Source organism: Typopeltis vanoorti, chromosome 5 (genome assembly GCF_054136105.1).
Source record: "Typopeltis vanoorti isolate ZY-2024b chromosome 5, IOZ_Tvanoo_1.0, whole genome shotgun sequence".
Lineage (NCBI taxonomy): Eukaryota > Metazoa > Arthropoda > Arachnida > Uropygi > Thelyphonidae > Typopeltis > Typopeltis vanoorti.
The window spans coordinates 164,104,331-164,126,623 of NC_143553.1; the positions used below are offsets into that span (position 1 = coordinate 164,104,331).

At 38.1% G+C, this 22,293-nt stretch overlaps 1 protein-coding gene and 1 non-coding gene across 2 annotated transcripts in view; both read right to left on the reverse strand.

Moving 5' to 3' along the window:
• Positions 1-22,293, reverse strand: part of LOC150107021 (neurogenic locus notch homolog protein 1-like) — a 104,624-nt gene that overhangs the window by 77,502 nt on the left and 4,829 nt on the right. The gene's annotated exons all lie outside the window — the stretch shown is intronic.
• Positions 24-173, reverse strand: LOC150107022 (small nucleolar RNA SNORA79). The gene has a single exon (XR_016548391.1). It is a non-coding gene; the product is annotated as a small nucleolar RNA SNORA79 (small nucleolar RNA).

Genomic DNA, 22,293 nt, shown 5'->3' on the forward strand with positions numbered 1-22,293 from the left:
ACTGTTTTTAAATTATTTCAAAAATCTGTACTGACAGGCAAAACCAGAGTTTACATTAGAAGGAAAGAAATGTTCTTCCTCTCCAAGGAAACCTGGGTGAAGCAATCAGATTTTAGTATATGATGGCCTAAAATCACTCATCGAAGCTTATGATGAGTGGGGAAAAACCATCAATGTGCTGAAAATATAATACAATATTGTAAGTAGGTCAAGGGTTAGCTAAGTGGAAATATTCCCTTATACAAGAATTTGAACCCACAGGATTTGAACACATGGGGGTTGAAATTCCTAAGCTTATATCCTAGACAAATGAAGCAAGCTAAGAACTTCAAATCTCAAGGTTGTGCATCCCCCCCCCACAATGGTGTGTGTGTGGGGGGGGATGCACATATTTGTAGGGACTACAAATTAGTTTGCCATAGTCAGTATGCTTCATAACACTATTGTGCTTGTGAGAACTTTGGTTGGGACTTTTCAGTAGTCTGTCATAAACATTACATGGTCTGCACACACTCTCATCTTAGAGGCTACTGTTGTAATTTCTTCATTTATACTATAAGAATTTCAAAAGGAAGCAGAATCAATACAAGTTACAGGACTGACATTTATGTATTTTAATCAAGTAAAAGAAAAAAAATTTTTTTGAAAGTAAACAGAAGTGTGCATGGTTTTTCTGATAACACTCTGCATGTCACATTCATATTTGAACATACATGTTCTTATAAGTGAAAAATTTGCTCAAACTGAAATTATGGGTTTAGCATTTTAAGTTGAAATGCTTTAAGAGTTTTTGATTGAGAAAAAGATACTCATTTTTTTCAATTAATATCAGAAAAAGGGGAAAAAAAATAGCTAACTCCTTTTTGTTCCTGTATACGGAGGAGGTGAGACCATTTTAACCCTATCTAACTTTTGGAAACCGAGATTAGAGTGGGCAGTTCAGTCTCCACTGGTAGTCAATCAGAGATAGCTGGCCCAAGGCTATCACTAATTAATCGGTATGCAGTGAAGAAAGCAACTAGCAAGTGCCACCATCTCGTGGTCCATAACCCTAACACAATATTTTTTTTTAATGTCTGAAAATAGTCTGGGTTCGACAGTCAATTTTCTTGAGTTTACAGGAGAAAAAAACCCGCTTGCCCGTGCCAGAGATCGACTAACTCAGGAACAGGTTGAAAAGAGGCTTAGAAAATGTTCCTCTAGTTGGCAACTAGATTTGAACCAAGATTTTCTTCGTGCAGTCAAGCACTGTAGAGTGCAAACACCACTTCTTCTGAGCTTCCTGATTCCCACCCTTAAGAGGAGTGTAGGCATGTTTTTTTTTTTTTTTTTTTTTTTTTTTTATTCTGGACCTCCATAGAGTCAAAAGATACATCTCAGCCAACACAAAATTTATCATACCACTCATTAAACCCATTTACCATCCTATCAGAGAATGAATTCTAATGTCCAACAATCTTCCATACAAAGAAGCCACTTCTCACTCTCCCAACTTTTTTGCACAAAGATAAAAGACTATTCCTTCCAGGGATAGTCTTTTATCTTTGTTACTGCTCCTTGTTTACTATATGAAAAAGCTCTCTGGTGTCAATCCTGTAAATGCAGTTATTGTGTATCAGTTATTATTATATTGTTTATGCAGTTAAGGGATAAATACCTGAGACAGCATGTAATGGAATATACTTGGGGTTCAAGAGTGCTTGACCTAGTAATTGCATCTGAGAATTTGACTGTAATGAATATGACCACATTGACACCAATTGGTGAGAGTGATCATAAGGTCTTGACCTGCGAGGTGGCTAAATGTGTGGAATTTTCAATTAAGAAAGGGTACATGTGGAATTACCAGGCTGGTAAGTATGAGAAGCTTAGGAGATTGCTTGGTTCGGTGCCATGGCATGTAAAACTGCAAGGGCTGGAGGTTGAGAGTGCATGGGAAGTGGTAAAGGGGTGTTTGAAGGGGGTAATAGCTGACGGTATACCTAGAGTCCGGATAGTAAATCAAGTAGGGGTTAAATGGATGAATAACACCATTAAGCTTGAGCTGCAAAAAAAAGAAACAACTGTGGAGGGAACTTAAGGAGAAAGGTGACCTGCAGGCCCATGAACAGTATAAAGCACAGGCCAGAAGGATAACGAGTTAGGTTAGAAAAGCAAAAGCGGATTATGAAAGGAAATTATTCATGCAAGCAAAAGAGAATCCCAAACAGATTTTTCGATATGCTGCAAATAAAAAAAAAAATGCATATGGCAGAATGATTTTAAGGAATGTCGATGGTAGGGAGGTGACTGAATTTGATATAGTGGAATAACTGAGTGAGCACTTTGCAATATCATCCAGGTGGTGATATTACAGGAATGAAGGAACCAATAGCTTATACAGGAATTGAGGTGAATAGTATATTACAAAACCTTAATGTGAATACTTCTGTGAGATTGGATGGTATACCAGCTTGGGTTTTACGTGAAGTGGCTAAAGAATTGTCAGTGCTCTTAACCATTTTGTTTAATTTGAGTCAGGGGTCTGGGTTTGTCCCGAGGGGGTGGAAAGATGGGAAAATAGTTCCACTGCATAAAGGAGGTCCCAAGACTGCTCTTGCAAATTATAGACCGATCAGCTTATCAGGAGTCGTTGTCAAGGTTTTGGAGAAAGTAGTCAAGAGAAAAATACAGGAATGGATAGATGAAAATGGGATACTGTATGTCGGACAGCATGGTTTTGTGAAGGGTAGATCATGCCTCACTAACTTGCTCACTTTTATAACACAGTGACGGCTGAACTGGATAAGGGTAATGGGTTTACAGTGATACTGCTGGACCTTGCTAAGGCCTTTGACAGGATACCACTTGGAATTCTAATCAGTAAACTGCTGCATATGGGGATGGATATAGGGTTGGTGAGAGATGGATAGGAGGGTGGTTGACAGAGAGAGATCAGAGAGTAGTTTATTCAGGAATAGAGTCCAAAAGACAGCCTGTGACTAATGGTGTGTCACAGGGTTCTGTTCTTGGACCACTACTATTTAATTTGTTCATTAACGATATAGGAAAGGATCTGTGAGGAACTGTTCATTTGTTTGCTGATGATGCAAAGTTGGGTAGAGCAATAGTGAATGCACATGATGTCAAAATTTTGCAGGATGATTTGGATAGATTGGAGGACTGTGCTAAGGAGAATGGATGTCAATTTAATGTGGTAAAGTGTAAGGTTATACATTTTGGGGTGAAAAGATTAGCAGCAGTATACTACATTGGTGGAACTGTACTTCAGGAGATTGATGAGACCAGGGATTTGGGAGTGTTGGTGGATAGAGAGTTGAAGTTTAGGGGACACATTGCAAAAGTGGCTAAATCAGCTCATCAAATCACTTGGTTACTGAAGAATACTTTGACAAGCAGAGACAAGCAAGTTATTGTTCCTCTGTATCAAGCCTTGATAAGATCCCATCTTGACTACTGTGTCCAGATCTGGATGCCAGGGTTTCTTCTTGATGGGGAGGAGGTGGAGAGGATCCAGAGGAGAGTGATCAAGATGATAGCAGGTCTATGGAATGAACCTTATGACAACAGGTTGAAGATTTGCGGGTTGCAGAAATTGGTTGATATGTGGAAAGGGGGTGATATGATTGAGACATTCAAATTACTGAAGGGTTTCTATAAGATTAATTCAGAGGATATTTTTCAGAACAATACTGGTGGTGGGAGGACTAGGGGCCATCCATGGAAACTGGGCAAGAGTGTGGTTAGCAAAGGTGTTAGAACTAAGTTTTTTACTTGGAGAGTGGTGAATAAGTGGAATAAGTTGCCAGAGTCTGTTGTGGGTGCCATGACTGTGAATGAGTTCAAGGCAAAGTATGATAGATACAGTGTGGGTGTTGAATAGTTGTTCTTGACATGATGTTTAGGGCCTCCCTCGATGAGTCTAGGGACTCCTTGGAGTTGCCCGTGATAATAATAATAATAAATGCCTCTCAACATTTTAAATACCTCAATCAGGTTATCCCTTTGTTTTTTATCCACTAAACTTTGTAGTTTGCATGCCTTTGGTTTATCTTCATAACTAACATTGTAGAGACCTGATATGTTTGTTATCTGCCTCTGTATCCCAGTGACTAGACTTAAGCACAATAATCCAACAATGCCTGATTAGGGCTTTATAGAATAAAATGCTGGCCTGGTTGGCTGAGTGTTAGTGTATCCACTCTCCAGTCAAAAGGCTGTAGGTTCGAATCCTGCGTGGGCATGGATGTTTGTGATTGTGAAAATACAAGAGGTGGTGATGGACCGTACATGCCATTCGTAAAGATGATGTGGATAGGTACGCTCCCTCAATTAGTCTTTGGACTCCTTGGAGGTGTCACGCGATGATAATAATAAATCGCCACTCTTATTTCTACTGTTCAAAGTCCTTAGTAATTGCAGCAAATCATCGTGTTTACTTTCACCATCTTTGTAACATGCCCCGTAAACTTTAAATTTTTATTGTTTATCACCCCAAGGTCCCTTGCCTCCTCGTGGCCTCCCACTGTTGGATCCCAAATTCCAAGACATTAGAATTCCTTACATTTAGTTGCATTAAAATGACACCCCCATTCATTTATCCATCTGTCTGACTAATTTAAATCCTCCTGAAGGACTATCATATTGGAACTATTACTAAAAACCAAAGCTTGACATCAACAAATATCTGAAGATCTCCCTGCAACCCAGTGACAATAGTCACAAAGGATAAAAAGCAAAAGGTCCCAGTACTAATTCCTGTAGAACCTTGTAACCACTTGTGACCTTCATTTTCCTTGATACTGCTCCCTCATACACAACTCTGATCTATCCAACAACCAATTTCCAATCCAATTCACTAACTTGATATCTAACCTGATAAATTGGTAGGCATCAGACTGTGGTGTATGGTGGAGGGGAAATCAAAGCAAATATGTGATAGTGGAGTGCCCCAGAGCTTTGTATACCAGGGACACTTTAATTTGTACATTAATGATATAGCAGAAGATTTGAAAAGGGGATATTCAGTTGTTTTCCAATGATGCAAAATTAGGGAGGGCAATAGCTGGTAAAGGTGATGCAAGTATCTTACAGGATTATTTAAATAAACTGGCAGTGTAGACTAAGGAATGGTTGTCAATTCAATGTTATAAAACGTAATGTAATGCACTTCGGGATGAGAAGATTACACACCGTATCATATTGATGGTATTATAAATTAAAGATACAAAGAAATTAAGTTTACAGGAAATTGATAAGGCTAAGGATTTGGGGGTGATGGTGGATAGATATTTAAAACTCAGAGGACATACTGTAAGAGTTGGCAAAATAGTGCAGAGGATTACTTGGATGCTAAAGACCACATTGACAAGTAAAGATAGGGAGGTTATTATTCCTCTTTATAAGGCTATGATTCAGCCCCATGTTGACTACCGTGAACAGATTTAGTCACCTGCATTTCTTGGAGGATCAGAGGATTCTGGTGACCGGTCTGTGGAATGTTCCCTATGAGAATAGATCGAAGGCATGTGGATTGCAGTGTTTAGCTGACAGGCAGAGGAGATGGGATATAATAGAAACTTATAAGATACTAAAGAGATTCTGTAAGATTGACACAAAAGAAATTTTTCAATACATGAGGAGTAGGAGAGAAACAAGGGATCACACTTGGACATTGTCTAAGAGTATGCAAACTAGATTCTTTACTTGGAGGTGTAAATGAGTGGAACAGATTGACAGAGGTGGTTGTGAGCGCCCCAACAGTGAATAAGTTTAAGCATTTCCTTAAACCTATTTACTGTTATTATTATAAAGAGAAACCTATAGGGAATCAGGAACTCATTAAGTTAGGCCATACTATTTGCACCAGCTGTCATACCTGTTCTTAAATTCATTCATGCTACTTGCATAGACAACATCCAAAGGCAATCCATTCCAATCATGCATTACTCTATGAGAGAAAAATCTAGCCCTAATCCCTCCCCTTCTCAACTTCCAAGGATGCACCTTGTGTCCTTTCTCCACCCTCCATAAAATATTCCATTTACTGAAATTCTGTATAATCCTTTCAGAAGTTTGTAAGTCTCAATTATATTGCCCCTTTCTCCTGTTTGCTAGTGTCTGCAGCAAACAAATTCTCAAACTGTCTTCATAATCAGTATTCCACAATCCTGATATTTTTGACACTCCTTTGCACTCTCTCCCCACTGTATCAGAATCACTACAGAAACCAGGAGACCAGATTAGCATGCAATAAATAAAGGTGAGAGCTTATCAAGGAATTGTAAAGAGGCAAAATGACTTTTTCTTTACATGTCAAGGTTTATTTCAGCATTGCAATAATTCTCTGAGTTGGATTTACAATATTTGGTACATGATCTTGAACTTCAACTTCTGGTCTACTAAAACTCCTCCAAGATCTCTAGCCTCATCAGTTTCTTCAAGCATAATTTCACCAATATAATATGACACTGGATATCTAATCACACCAAAGTGAATGACTTTACATTTATCAACGTTGAAATGACAGCCATTTTCACATGCCTACAACTCCAGCCTATTGATATCATTCTGCAAGTACTGCATATCAGCAGCACTGATTACCCTGCCTATCTCTGCATCATCAGCAAATAGCTATGTTGCATATCAAATCCTTCATAATGTCATTATTGTACAGATTGAACAACAATGGACCAAGGACTGATCCTTGTGGCAAACCACTGGTAACCTTGAATTTTGCAGATTCACACCCCCTCTATATATGACTCTGATATCTGTCAGTCAGCCATCCTCTTATCCAATCCCACATTCTCCAATTAATGCTACAGTCTTCCCTGTTGTATTCTGTCAAAAGCCTTAACAAAATCCAAAAGTATCAGTGTATCTTTTCCCCTTGTCTAACTCAGTGGTAACATTATTATAGAATGTAAGAAACTTGCTAAAACATGACCTTCCTTTAGTAAACCCATGCTGTTCACTGCAAAGTAGAAATTCACTGTCAACCCATTTCTGAATGCAAGCCCTAACCAACTTTTCCAAATTCTTCACCATCACTCTTGAGATACTGATTGGTTGATAGTTGGATATATCAATCCTTGCACTCTTGTGCAATGGAATTACCATACATTCTTTCCACTCCTGTGGAATCTTCATGTTCTGACCAGGCTATACTCAAATTGTATAGCCTGGTCAAGGGAATAGCCAGTTCAGCTGAACACTCCTTTATCATCTGTGCTGATATCCCATCAGTTCCTATTGCAGAATTCTTATTCAGTTTGTGCAACAGCTCTAGTACTTCCTCCTCATTCACATTAGTTTCCTCATATGGTGAAGAGGTAGCAGTGAGTTCACTGTTGCATATATACAAGGTTGCTAGCTTTTAGCAAAATGGCTCATTGGTTCTACATTAATCACCTGCATACCATCTGCATTCAGTAGTTATTTTTTCAAATTCATTCTTTCTTTTACTTGCAGCATAACGATAGAATTCTTTTTTTAAAAAAAAACTAGCACAGCCAGTTTCTTTTCATACTCTGACTTAACTTTTCATACAACACTTGACTCTTGTGGCCTACTGCTTATAATTATCATAACTGACGGAAGTTTTTCCCCCCCACTTGGTTAGACTATAATAAATTTAGTTTAATCCTTTATTCAAGTGAGCAAAGAAAGTTTGCACCTGAAGTATCTTCATCGGCACAAACTTTGTTTGCTTACACTTGGATAAAGGATTAAACTAAATTTATTATATCATAACTGATATCCTTATGCACGATATTTCTTCCACATCATCTTTTTCTTACAAATCTCTTGCTTAGATTACATATCCATTTCACTCCTACTCTATTTATTCTTTGAACTCTAGGAACTCGTTCTGATCATTTAAGTATTTTTTAAACATTTCCCATGCACTGTCAATATCCTTCCTATCCAAAAATTGATACCACAGTACAGAACCCAGCATACCCCTCAGATGGGCATAATTTCCTGCTTTATAATTCAGCATGCAACTTTTTCTGAATGGAACATTCATAAACTTAGCCACTTTCCAAGTGAGTACCGTATGATCACTGTCACCAACCAGAGGCAGAATAGTTATGTCTTTAAATGAAACCTTCCTCTGACACTATAATCAGATCTAACACTTTTTGACCACAACTTCCTCCTGTCATATGCTGCTTGAGGAAGTTGTCTCGCGACAGCTCAATAAATTCAGTTTCATTCTTCTCATGCGATTTCATAGTTACCCAATCAATGTTTGTATAATTAAATTCTCCCATATGGTTACTCTTTTCACACCCATCATATTTATTTGATGATGCATTTCTTCGTCACTAGCAACCGATCCACCAGGTCTGTAACAACATCCCCCATATGTACTTCATCTTGTTAGACTCCACCTCACACCAGATGGCTTCCAACTCACTGAAAAACTGTTACTAGTATTGCAGTCATAGGTCTCAACTCTGACTGGATTCAAGTCATCTAATATTATTAGCAGCATGCCAAATCCTGTCTATCCTTCCTAAAAATACTGTAACCTTTGCACTGAATACCAGTTAATATCTGCTTCTGATAGCCAGGTCTCACTAATGTCTACAATATGAGGTCCCAATATAACAAGGCAACAAACTTTACTCCTTTGTTTTATCCTTCCATTCATGTACAGACATAATAAATTACCTTGATGCTCTTTTGTATACACTGGTTTTGGTCTGCATGACAATTCCACAACTTGTAGATCTCTGTTCTTATCTAGTTCCTTAATTAACAGAAATCATTATTAATCAAATCACAATTGCTTAATAGGTCCAAACTGGACAAACACAGAATCGTTCTCTCTTCATTATCATTTCCATAATAATAACCATTCCAACCTTTAACACAGTTATCTAACATTAACTAACATCGTCATGCTTACACACAGATTCTCACAATTCGTTCCACCAGAATTCAGTTTCCTTGACACTGTGTTAGGTCTTACATCATAATTTTCCAAGACTCTTGATGCCAAATCCATCAAAAGTGTAGGCTGTCTCTCTCTTATACAAATCCAATCTTATCTCAAACTTGCTCCACACATCCAAAAACTTGCATCCATTCCTTCTAAACAGCCTATGCATCGAATCATTTGCCATCATAGCCCTTCTTCTTAATTCATTTTTTATCATATCAAGATAATAAGTACTATTTTCACTTTCTCTCAAATGAGAGGTATGATAAGTTTTGTGCTGCTAATGGATAGAGTTAGTTTCCTGAATGAGTCTTTTGACTCCATGGAGGGTCCATATAAATAACAACAACAACAGTGCCATGTGATAAGTAAATATTTCCTTAAATATCTACTTACCACATGGCACCCGATCAAATGCCTCTGCAAAATACAAGAAATAAAAAAAAAAAAAAATGGTAAATGTTTTTCCTTGCTTTTTTCACTTTATTATAAAAGGCAAGCAAATTATGATAATGAGAGCACTCCTTAACAAATCCATGCTGATCTTCACAGATATTACCCTATCTGCCCAATTTTGTACACAATCTCTCACCAGTTTCTCCAAAATAACTATTAACTGGTCTACAGTTTGAGGCCTCCATTCTACCACCATCCTCATAAAATGGCACTATATCAGTAGCCAGACCTTCAATTAAGAGTCAGTTCCTTAGCACATTCTCTTAAAATACATGGTAAAATTCCATCCATTTCTATCGACTTACTGAGTACTTAGTATTTGAAACACATTCTGCTCATGTACTTCTAAACCTTCAACACCCCCCATCCATTCAGGAATAAAACTGACTTTTCAGGATGAAATGCCCCATTAAAGTGATCACTAAACAGTTCCCACTATTCATCTGCATGGTCATTCGATCCCAATTGTGGATAAATGACCTTATTAGGGTCATTCACTCTTTGCCTATAGGCCATGTAATAAAATTCCTTAGGATTATTCTTGAATTGCAGTACAAGTTCTCTTATCATATTACATTTTTGTCTTCCTTACTATACAAATCACTTTCCTGGCTGGAGTCATATTTCTCATGTAACCACACGTTTCCATAACCTCTTTTTCACCTGCAGTTCCTGTTTATTTTCATTCGTCATTTATTTTATTTTGTACAGAAGGAGTTAGGTGTTGTTATCCATAATAAAGTTTAATGGTATAACTAACATTAAGAGGGAAAAAAAAAGTTTCATGGTGGTCTGATGATGCTGGGTTAAAAGCAAAATAGTGTTTCTGCACTAGTCTCCCCTCCCCCCACTGCACTGCTAATACAGTATGGCACAAAAGAAAACTGTACTGAACTTTTACGCCTCTCCCCCTTCAGTACACGTGCTAGAGATATGCCATTCGACTGCATGCACATTAATAGAAGAGCTCATGTTCAATCTAAGCCGTTACATTTAGTTGTAGCAATGGTGTGAGATTAGAAGAAAAGACGTTTATTGTTGAACATTTTTTGTTAATATGGAGTTAATACATCAAATGGTCCAAGTCTACAACATGTTTGTGAGCAGTTTGTTCTTCATTTTTCATAAGCATGCCCCAAACAATAGTGTCATCATTGCCTTAACTGAGAGGTTCCGATGTACTGGGAGTGTACTGCTACAATGCAAAGGGCATACGGGGAGACCAGGAACTGTTAATACATATAAGAATCATGGGCGTGTGATGGAAGCAGGTGTTATAGGTATTCCAAAAGGACAGAACAACCTGTCATATCATGTGATTCTAGAACCTCTTTATCAGAATACCTCCCCAGAAGGTTTTGAAAGTTTATTTTTCACTTGGTTAGACTGTAATGAATTTAGTTTAATCCTTTATCCAAGTGTGAGCAAACAAAGTTTGCACCTGAAAGTATCTTCAAGACTGGGGTAAAGTGGCACAACACCAGGCAACTCGTTGCAAAGGTGGAGCAAGCTAACATTACTCCTATCTCAGTATCTCCCATAATGCAAAACACATCTTGCGGATATGTATAATGCAATGCATTAAGAGAAGAGCCACTACCCAGACTAGTTTCGACCTTTATTGAGGTCTCTTCAATGGAACAGGCCCAAGTGGAGATACCAGGTAGAAGCATTAACAAGGTCATCTCTAGTTATAGGCGTTGCCAAACGGTGTGCTACCTTTTTATTAAATTACTCTGGATTTAGAGAAAGATGTTGAAAGTTTATTTTTCACTTGGCAACTCTCATAGGTAGAGATGACCTTGCTAATGCTTCTACCTGATATCTCCACTTGGGCCTGGCTCCCACTGAAGACCTCAATAAAGGTCGAAACTAGTCTGGGTAGCGGCCCTTCCCTTAATGCATAACATTATACATATCTGCAAGGAGAAGTGTTTTGCATTATGGGAGATACTGAGATAGGAGTGATGTTAGCTTGCTCCACCTTTGCAACGAGTTGCCCGGTGTTGTACCACCTTACCCCAGTCCTGAAGATACTTTCAGGCGCAAACTTTGTTTGCTCACACTTGGATAAAGGATTAAACTAAATTTATTACAATCCCCAGAAGGCTCATTTCAAGGTTCACAGAATTCCTGCACCCTTTAATGTTCTCCTGATGTCACATCATTTGATGCCTTTGTTTGTGGTATGTTGAAGGAATGGATATTTCGCCATGACCCACCTTCAAACCTTGATGAACAAAAGGAATAAAATTACATGATATGTCCAGCAGATATCCCAACCCTTGTTCTCCAAGATAACAGGGAACCTTCAGATGTGCTATGAAACCTGTCTTGAAAGTCAAGGTATCCACTTTGATCATGTAACCCACCATCGTTAATGCTTTATTCGACCAAGATTCGATCGATAGTTGTGGATGTGTGTGTGTGTGTGTGTGTGTGTGTGTGTATTATCATGTGTAAAGAGATTTCTTTGTTAATAAACCCATTTACTCCATAACATACAGGGTGGCCATACTTAAAGGTATTCAAGAACCCTGTAGCAAAAAATGTATCGTACAAAATTCAACCAAACTTGGTGACATTTGGCACTATAAGCAAATGGTTTGGGATTAATTAAGCATTAATGGCTAGAAGAGACAAATCAATTTTTGTGTTCGTATAACTTACAGATGTGGTTCAATATGTTCTTTCAGATGTTCTAAGAACTGCATTCGGTGAATGACATTTTCTACAGCAGAATGTAACAGATCTGCACTGATTTGCCTCACATGCTGCGTTATTCTGTCTTTCAAGGTTGCTAAATCAGGAACATGTCCTTCATACACCACGAGTTTCAGATTATCCCACAACCAAAAGTCACAGAGGCTGAGATCAGGTAGCCATGCTGTGGGAAATTTATGAGTAATCACTGTGTTCTGTGAAGTGTTTTCATAACATTTGCTGTACTGGCAATCCAATGTGAATGATACTCTATCCTGCATGAATATGGTGGAGTCAAGGCATCTTTGCTGCTGCAGTTGCAAAACAAAGTTGTGCAGTATCTCTCAATATCTAACAGCAGATATGGTACAAGTCATATGGGTGAAGTGTTTCAATACAGACCAATAATAAATGATCCAGTTAAACTATACCACACTGACTTTCATTGAGTGTAAAGGTGTCTGATGGAATGCAAGGATTATTCACAGCCCAAATGCAGCAGTTGCACGAGTTAACGCTACAGTTCGGATATAAATGTGCCTCATCACTCCACAAAGATCTTCCATGGCTGCATGTATCATCCACGTTCATTTGAGCTAAGAACATCAGGGCAAACTGCAGTTGAGTTTCTGCATCACCATGAAGCAAAGCTCGAGTGTGGGAGATCTTGTGGGGGAAAAACCTCAGCATCTGAAGTAGAATTTTCCACAGTTGAGCATGGCATGTTCAGTTACTCTGATATTGCTCGAGCACTGCTGGATCGTTGTGCAATATTCATTCTGTGTTCCACAATAGCTGTTGGAACTTCAATTTGTTGAGAAATAATCAGTTTGAGCCCTCGTCTTGGCCTCATTGCTAAAGATCTGTTATTTCCAAATCATAAAATCATTTTTATAAGATTTGTTATTGTTAATGGATCTTTTCTCCTATCCTTCAAATATTCATTTAGACCTGGAATTCTCGAAGCATGTCTCTAGTGTTGCAATGTTGCTGATTGTAAAGCTTGACTAGCAACACACATTCCGGTAATGTGAGATCCATAGCACTTGTCTTATCAGAATGATGAGAATCCGTTTCAGTCTTCCTTATGTCCACCAACTCATCAGTAGAAACAGTAAGATTATGCAAATATCGTGCAATTCTAATACCAATTGTCTGCTGGTGGCATAATTTTGTACTTTTTTCCCCCTGTAAATCAAAACCCCATGTTCCAGAGTGTACTTACACCAAGTTTGGTTGAATTTTTGTCTCCAATGCATGTTCTGCTACAGGGCTCTGAACACCACCTCTTTAATTATGGTTGTATATCATTGCAGATATTCAGTACTATTTTTTTGGGCAACACCGTATCTCTCCCTTGAAATTTATCCATCCATGAAATCATCAAGCTGACTTCTAAGATTATTATAGTCAACTGCCTTATAATTCCACATCAATTCCTTTCTCCTTGATATCTCTTCAGCCTCAAAGTCAAGACTGCATGGTCATTCTCACCGATGGAGAAAGACTGACATCTCAGTTAAAATCAGATTCTCTAATGCAAGAACCAAATCCACAACTCTTTGTCCTTGTGTTCCCTCTACTGCATGCTGACAGAGATATTTGCTCCTCAAGAACTGAATAAATTCCAGTTGCTTACTGCTATATTGTAAAAATTTTCCTTAATGATCACTCGATTTGCACTTGCGAAACTGATCTGCCTAAACATTTCCTGCTTATTACACTATGTTGTAGAAAGTTTTTTCACTTGGTTATAAATTAAATTCAAATTACTAAGAAATTATATTCTTGTTTAATCCTTTATCTAAGTGTAAGCAAACAACTTTCTATGTGAAATTTCTTCTAGATTACTTGTATATAAAAACTAATGACTTCACATTAACTGCCTTAGTATACCATAATGCAAAGTATCCTTTAAGTATGTATTATGCTATGTATTATGGGAAGGCTACTACTCAGACCAGTTTTGACCTCTGCATAAGTAAAGACTCATCTCCAAACACTGGGTGATCACTCAGATCGTCAATGATGGATCACATCAACCCTATCATTCATTACTCAGCAGTGGTACCACAGACAGGCAAACTACCACCAAACAGAACTGCTCATCTCTCAGGGAAATGAATCCACTAATAGGCCCTGATAACGACGTCAATAGAAGCTATACCATAGTCAAGTATAACAGAATGCAGTGGTCAAGACCACTTTTCTGTATAAAAAAGAGGTCTTCTACAAAACTAGCGATCCCTCGGATCACTCTAACCTCAGTGAGTGACCTAAAGGATCATTTAGACTATTCATATTTGGTCTTTATATACTGTAATAAACACAAAAACTTATTCTGATTATAAGACCATCGGTTTAATACACATATGTACCAGAATGCCAACTAGTTTCGCTAGCATACTGTCTAGCTTCATCAAGACTAAAAAAGATGAAAAAAAACGAAGGAATACAGTAACCATTTCCAATAGTTAGGCAACCAAATTTGACAGCTCGCGTGACAATGTATGCATGTAACGAGATGCTTCAGTCATTATTGTGAATATGCGTTACATAGTTTTTAGCATACTGTAATTCCGCTATACTCAATGAATTAATCAGATTTTTCCATGTATCTTTCAATACTGCTCCTTGTTTCTGTTCAGGTTATTTCCTGTTCGTAGGACCACTGCTGCTTCTTTGAATATTCGACATCTGTAATCATCCTCTATATATGGCATTGAGCTGTTTTCTCAATCTATTGTGTGGTTAGAAGTTAAGTGATGTGCCAAACCTGAGGTATCTGTTCTGTTGTGATTTACATCTCCAATGTGTTCCTTCCATCTAATTTCCAGGCTTCTTGAAGTTTGGCCTATGTAGGAAAGTCCACAAGTGCATGGTATTCTATAAACACTTGCATATTTAAAAAATGGAACGCTGTCTTTAGAGGATCTTAAAAACTGTCTAATGGTTGCAGTATAATCAGAATAAGTTTTTGTGTTTACTAAAGGATCATTTTAACTCATAAGTCTCAATCATTCAAAGATACTCAGTAGTGATTGTACTAAGTGACAGGCCGTCCCCATCCCACTACTGAGCAGAGTGATCAAGACCAGTTTAGCAGGCTTATCTATGGAAAACCACATCAGTGGGAGTCAGACCCAAAAAAGATACCAAGACTGAAGTAATGCAGGTCACATATATCCCATATACAAGTAGTGAAAAGCTGTCACAATTTATTATCAAAATACTCTAGATCGAAGCAAACTGTAGAAAGTTTCAGTTGGTTATAAATCAAAATTCCAAGAAATTATATTTTTGTTTAATTCTTTATCCATGTCTAAGCAAACAAACTTTGTTCGTGAAGTGTCCTCACGACTAGGTCACATGCATACAGAAGCTATAGAAGAAACTTCACATGAAAACTGTTTGCTTACAAATAACAAGCATAATTTCTTGGCATCTTTAATTCAATTTACAACAAAGTGGAAAACCTTTCTGCAACTTGTTCTAATCGTGAGCATTTCAATAACAAAGTGTGATACTTTAATACCTTAAATACCTTTGCCTCCGTAGCGCAATTGGAAGAACGATGGTACATTGCACCTTCAATTGGAATAGGCCTAAGTTCGATTCTCGTCGCGATGGGAGGAATCTTTATCTGGACGATTTCAATCGAAAGTGAGTTAGCCGATCTCATATGGAGGTAGCAGGGTTTTTTCCTCCCGGAAACTCGGGTTTTTCATCCCGTATACAGACAAATCGGTCCTTCAGAACACACGCAATTTACAGACAAAAAATACTAGTTGTGGTGGAGGTGGGCAGTAGGTGGCGTTGATTCGTAGTAGAGGTTCAGTGTAGTGGTTGAGACAGTTGTAGGTGTCCTCCCACGATGAGTCTTTGGACTCCTTCGAGGTATTAGGAATAATAATAATACTTGTATATGGGATATATATGACTTCTACATTACTTGAACCTTGGTATCTATTCTAGGTCTGGCTTCCAGACCTAGAAAAGATACAAACATATTTTGTCTTTGGGCTTGCTTGCTTCCTGAGTAGTGGCTCTGCACGGTTTCAAGTATTTGCTTGTCACTGAGCAAATACTTGCCACCTTTCCGCTTGAGAGGACTCAACTCATCACTTTTTCGTTAGTAACACTCCATCATCCTGTTTGCTCTTCCTATCCTGCTGAAATATGCTGTACACTTCTATTCATGTTAATGATATTTCACTGCTTCTAAAAATCTGAACTGACGAGGCTAGCAATGACACCAGTTCATTTCCTTTATACTCTAGCCATATGTATAAAGAAGCAACAATGCACTGTCACCATCTGTATATCTATTATTCCTTCCAGACTCCATTTGACCCAAGTGACTGACTCCACAAAAAGCCGCTCCTGATACCATTCATCCTGTCGTAATTTTCCTGCATTAACACACTCACTTGTCAGGAGAGCAACAATCTCTCCAGATGCCTACCTGCTTTGACGTTCAAATGTAGTCCATCTCTTGCACCATCCATGCATTAATGTCTTCTTTCCTGAAATGCACACCAAGCATTCAGATATTCCAGACCTCTCTTTTGACATATTCTCACTACCATATCATTTGTTATTGCTGCTCTCCTCTTCTATTCCACATTAACATATCTGGAAATTGCATCTTCCCTCAAAATTTTCCGCTACACAGTTGCTAACATTCTTCTTAACTTCTCGCACACACCATTTCTTAAATTATTTGTACCAACCATCACTATCATCTCATCCACATTATCATCTCACTTTATAGCTTGAGACATGCATCATTCCTCCAGGCAAGCACTCCTCTAACATTCTTTCTGCATGCCATGGATCAGTTACAATATACTACTTGCCTCACAATCCATTCATTCCATGCTCCACTGAATCCCTTTCTTTCTCTACTCCAATGCTCTCTCCCTCCTCTCTCTCTCTCACACGTATCTTCCTTCTCATCTCTTTTCCCCTCGCTCTTGTATCCTTTCTTGACTTTCAATTCCTCTCTTTCACTCCTTCACCCATTCTCTCTCTCTGCTCTCTCACTTCAAGTCCAACTCACTTCAGTCAGCCTTTCAAGTCTTTTGATTTCTCCTGCACCCAAGTCAACTCCCAGTATCTTTTTCACACCTCACCAAGCATCTTACCCTCACTCAAGATTCACGGACATAGCCGAAACCATTCTTCAGATATTACATATCTCTGGTCATACTACTTAATGTCAAGCTCACTGCAAACTTTTAACGTCCTTTCAAATTTAAATATTTGTCAATATATGTATATATATTGTCAATCAAATCTCTGTTTAAATCACAAAAAAAAAAAACCAAGATCAACTGCAGAAGAAAGCAATTCTCTTCATACTGAATGAAAAAATTGTATAGTTCACTTAATATTCTATAGATGACATAAACTCACACATTCTAATTTAATTTTGGTGTTTAAGCTTACATCTTATTTGTTACTCTTTTCTGGAGTCATTTCAAGAAATGAAAATACAGATTTAACAACTAAATATTTAATTATTAAATTAAATATTTAGTCCTTTCATCATAAGGGTAACTGAGTTAGCTTTGCATTAGGAACACAGAAGTAATAACACGTTGGTTCACCACTCTGTACAATCATGTTCCTTGGCAGATGCCAAGGGACAGATTTCACAAGGTGTCGAACATCCTCCATGTGTAACTCGACACCGTGTCCACTACAGCAACCCTACCAGTTCATGCTCATTTCATCAGCACTTCACACCCTAATTCTAGCCTATCTCACACAAGTTCAACTGAGGTATAGTCAGGGGAATTTGGGGCCAACGCAACGTGGCAAATTCGTTTATGTGCTTCTCCAACCATTCAGTAGTTGTAAAGCCCGATGACAAGGTGCATTGTCCTGGGCACTGTGGTCGGGGTAGACCTCCTGCAGATATGGATGGAGATTGTTGGCTAACAGTTCCATATAGTATTCACCATTCAATATTTGTGGGATGATAACCACCATACATAGGGTGTGTCAGGAAAAAGCTCTGCAGACCATAACACTAGCCTGCTGAAACTTAACTGTACAACCAGGGGATAGGGCTTCATGCTGTTTACACCAAATGCGAACCCAGCCATCAGCATGGTGCAGTAGGAAACGGGAATCACTCCAGAGGACCTTCTTCAATCTGTAGAGAGTTCATGGGTACCGTTGTTGATCTCTGGCTGTGAACCACAGGTGAAGCAAGGTATGGCACATGGTGCATGCAAAAATGAGTCAAGCTGCCCTGCTGTTGTAGTGATGGGCGAGTTGTGTGACTGTTGTGACACCCAATGCTCACCCTTGCATGGATGACCAATGTGAGCCCATCTATTGGATGTCTGTTCGTGATTAATCCAGTCCTGGTACGCTACATCCTTGATACAGTAGCAACCAGGTAGTACAGGATATGATAGTACTACATGAAAAATTTACATCATTACTAATTCCTATCTACAATTTTTCTCCAAATAAGTCTGTTACTCATCAAGACTGCAACATTATCAGATCTTATATTTCTATCGTCTAAGGAACGTTGTACCGTATCAGTCCACCTATATCTTGGTCTTCCTCTAAGTCGTTTTCCTGCCAACCCAGCAGAGAACACTTGTTTTGCTAATCTTTCCTCACCCATTCTGTTTAAGTGACCATACCACCTGAGATTAGCTCTGCTAACGCATTCCTAGATGCTGACAATGTCATGTTCTTTCCTAATATCCTTGTTTTTAATATGATATTACCACTGATGCCATCTATTCACGCCTCTGATCTTTCTCAGGACTCTCATATCTACGGTCTCTAGTCTTTGGTCAAGTGTTTTATTTCTGACCCAGCTCTTAGATCCACAAGTTAAAATTGGTTTGAACACTGTCTTGTATACAGCTAATTTAGTGTTCCAACTAATTTCTCTCTTATTCCATATGAATTTATTCAATTGACTTTCTACCATACTAGCTTTGCTGATTCTATTGTCTATTTCCATATTTAATTTACCATCTTCACTAAAAATCATGCCTAAGTAGCTGAAATGTTTTACTGGTTCCACAGGTTCTCCTTCACAATGCAGTTGACATTTTCAACTATTCTGCCTATTTTCATTGTCTTTGTCTTTTTATTGCTGACCTTCATACCATATCTATTACAACAGTTATTCAATTTAGTCAGGGAACCTTGCAAACTTGTAGCGGATTTATTTAGAAGTATAACATCATCCGCATAAAGCAAAGAGCTGAGATTAACATCTCCAATTCTGATATCAGGTTTAATACCACTTTCCTTCATAATGTGATCCATATAGATAATGAATAACAAAGGGGATAATGTACATCCTTGTCTCACACCAGATTAAACATTAAACCATCTTCCTGTACTTCCTTCAATTCTAACTGCTGACTTGCAACTCAAATAAAGACTAAGTATTGCTTGATATAATGGCCCATTAACACCATATAACTGTAGCGTATTGAATAGCTTCTCTCTTGGCACCTTGTCACATGCCTTTTCCAGATCAACAAAACTTAAATACAGATCTTTGTTATATTCCCATGCTTTCTCAACTATTTGTCGTAAAGTGAAGAACAGATCCTAATAGCCTCTATTTGGCCTGAATCCAGCTTGCTCTTCACCATGCTTTTCTTCCAGAATTCTTCTCAACTGTTTCTCAAGTATACTTGCATAAATCTTACCAGGAACTCTCAGTAGAGAAATACCTCTGTAATTCTCACAATCAGTTTTATTTCCCTTTTTATATATAGGTAGTATGAGACCTCTACTCCAATCATCGAGAATTCGTTCCTCTGTCCAGGCCTTTTGAACTATGCAGTGCAGCCACTATAAGACTTTTATATCACCATACTTCAGCATTTCTGGTCGAAAATCATCTACTCCTGCTGTCTTTCTACATTTCAAGCTTTTGATGGCTTTTTCTACTTCAAGTATTGGGGTGCTTAAGGGTCAAAGCTGTATAACTGAGAGGAGACCTCCACATAGCCTTTAAAGGAATACAGAGAACCGACTAGGGCTTCTGACCTAATGTCCAATCCTCACCTTCTTGTGGTGTGCCGTTGGGTATCTTTCAGTATCTACCTGGATACTGAACGAACGAGGATGGGCTGGCAATTTGGGATTTAGCCGACCAAATGGTATTATTATTGGTTTAAACCAATATATAAAATGATGGTACAACATGACAAATTTCAACATAGTGTAACGAGCAGGAAATGTTTAGGCAGATCACTTTGGCAAGTACAAATCGAGTGATTATTAAAGAAAATTTTAACCAACTCATCAGTAGAAACAGCAGTATAAATTGGGCAGAAGAAATATATAGTAGTAAGCAAATATCTCTGTCAACGTGCAGTAGACAGAACACAAGGATATAGAGTTGTGGATTTGGTTCTTGCATTAGAGAATCCGATTACAACTGAGATAGCAGTCTTTCTCCATTGGTGAGAATGACCATGCAGTCTTAACTTTGAGGCTGAAGAGATACAAATGTATCAAAGAAAAAGGAATTTATGTGAAATTATAAGGAAGTTGACTATAATAATCTTAGAAATCAGCTTGACAATTTCATGGATAGATATATTTCAAGGGAGAGATACAGTGTTGCACAAAAAAATAATACTGAATAACTACAATGATATACAGGGTAACCATAATTAAAATGGTGGTGTTCAGAGCCCTGTAGCAGAAAATGTATTGGAGACAAAATTCAACCAAACTTGGTGTACACTCTGGAACATGGGGTTTTGATTTACAAGGGGGGGGGAGTACAAAATTCAGCCACCAGCAGACAATTGGCATTAGAATTGCATGATATTTGCATAATCTTACTGTTACTGTTGAAGTGCTATGGATCTCACCTTACTCGAACGTGTTGCTAGTCAGGCTTTACTATCAGCAACATAGTAATACTAATGACATGTATAGAGAATTTCAGCATATGAATTATAGGAGAAAAGGTCCATTAACAATAACAAATCTCAGTAAAATGATTTTACGATTTGAAAATAGGAGATCTTTATCAATGAAGCTAGGACGAGAGCACAAACTGATTATTTCTCAACAAGCTGAAGTTGCAACTGCCACTGTGGAACACATAATGAATCATGCCCAACGGTCCAGCAGTGCTCAGGCAATATCATGGCAACTGAACATGTGCCATACTCAACTGTGTGGAAAATTCTGTATCAAATGCTGAGGTTTTTCATCTACAAGATCTCCTACACTCAAGCTTTGCTTCATGGTGATGCAGAAACTCAACTGCAGTTTACCCTGCAGTTGAATTTCCAAATAGCAAAGACATCATCATTGATTTCGTTGTGTTGATGATGTCTTTGCTATTTGGCCTCGTTCTGAAAATGAACTTACTGCTTTCCTACAGAAGATCAATAGCCTCCACCCATGCATCAGTTCACCATGCAAAAAGAAAAGGCTGGTAGTTTACCATTCTTTGATATCCAGTAATTTATCAACCAGTGTTTACCAAAAACCTACCTTTCTGGCAGAGAGGCATTCAACAAAAGTCTGCTCATCACACCTCTCAAAAAATTAGTGTTATCAAGTCTTTAATTAATAGAGCACATAAGGTGTGCTCCTCTCCCTCATGCTTACAACAAGAGCTTCTCATATTGAAAAGTTAATGGAATTTAATGGCTATAACCCTAATAAAATAAAGTAGATAATTGACTCCTATGTTCAAACACCTCAGGATTCTTCAACAGACCACAGGGTTCCAATACCTTATATTTCTGGAAACTCAGAACTGATTGATAGAAATCTGAAGAAGTATCATCTCATTCCCACACATTTTCCAATCAACAAAATTTCTCCTTTGTTGCCATCTACAAAAGACAAACTGGCACCTGTATCATTAGCTGGCGTTTCCCAGATACTATGTGAATGTAATCTAACATACTTTGGACAAACAGGCCATTCCATGAAAAAAAGAATTAATGAACATGAATATTATATCGAATACATGAAACTTCAAAAGTCTGATCTGGCACAACATAGTATTGACACTAAACACAATATCCAGCAGGATAAAGCTCATCTTCTCCATACATGCAAGTTTAAATATGAATGCCTTTTCAAAAAAAGTTGTGAAGCCCTTTTACACCACCCAAATCTGAATCAGAACGATTGTCTCTCTCTCCCAAAAG